We start from the raw sequence: 1,115 nt of genomic DNA on the forward strand, positions 1-1,115 counted from the left end.
GCGTCCTAGTCATCTCCTCAGAGTCCTTCATCCCATCCAGATTCTTCCGAGGCGCCTCCCCAGTCTCATAGGAGAGTCGCTCTGCGACTTGCTCTCGAAGCTTTTCCCCAAATACACTATGGGCACCTCTGAGAAGCAGTTGATCGGAGAGGCAATGTGCATTTGTTTGCTAGGTATCGGGAGATGCAGCCTTTGTTCTTGGCTGCTGCTCGGCCAATGAAGGTGGGGTGGAAAATGAGTCCGTACTTAGGGGTGTTTCCCCTGGTCTTCAGGGCTCTGGAAGCTTGGTCCCTTTTGCTGGGCTCTAGGAATCACTCAGACACCAGGGCTGGCCCACCACTCCCATAGCAGAGGCCTGTATGGGTCAGGGGCCCTAGTCAGCCATCACTGTGATGTATGGTATTCTTTTAATATCACAAAATGTCACCCATTTCAACTTGTTTTCCTTTTCTGGAAGAAATGATATATTCTGAAAATGCTTGTGATGGACTTATGAAAATGGTGCCCTTTATTTCAGGCCACATGATCGTCAATTACTCACAAGCCTTAAGTGGGATAGATTCGTATCTAACTTTTGTTGTAAGATTTCAGCACCTGAAACAAACCTCTTGTCTCTCCTCTATGAGCTCCTACTGGTCCTCTAAGGCCAACTCATGTGTCCCCTCAAATTTGCCTGCTGACTATGCAAATGAATGAGTGACGTAAAGTAACCTTATAATTTCAATTGGAGGTTGACCTTTGATTAATTCAAGTAACATGTTTCATAGACGCAAAGAAAATGGATGGACCAAAATTAACCAGTAATCAGACACATGATTGGAACATGATCATGAAGTACCTCTTAGTCCTCTGCAAATTTTTTTAAAAAAAAGGAATTTACAGAGTTCATAATGGGAATGGAGTCACCTATCGGCACCTCAGAACAAAGGCCTGATGATTGTTCTCCTAACAATCAGTCAAGAAATCCCTGTAGAGCACAGTTCTACTCTAGCACACACAGGGCCACCATTAGTCTGAGTCAAGTCAACAGCAACTCCAGAAAACCAAACCCATAGGGTTGCCAACTCATAGCAACCCTATAGGACAGGGGAGACTTGCTCCTATGAGTTTGTGAT

General features: G+C 44.9%; 1 non-coding gene across 1 annotated transcript; it reads right to left on the reverse strand.

The window, feature by feature from the left end:
• Window positions 1–309: 309 nt before the first annotated feature.
• Window positions 310–395, reverse strand: LOC115869840. Its single transcript, XR_004046399.1, has one exon. It is a non-coding gene; the product is annotated as a small nucleolar RNA SNORD86 (small nucleolar RNA).
• Between the last annotated feature and the right edge of the window lie 720 nt (window positions 396–1,115).

The sequence above is a fragment of the Echinops telfairi genome, unplaced genomic scaffold, assembly GCF_000313985.2.
Source record: "Echinops telfairi isolate 266 unplaced genomic scaffold, ASM31398v2 ScPeMD7_53;HRSCAF=182, whole genome shotgun sequence".
In the NCBI taxonomy this organism is placed as follows: Eukaryota; Metazoa; Chordata; class Mammalia; order Afrosoricida; family Tenrecidae; genus Echinops; species Echinops telfairi.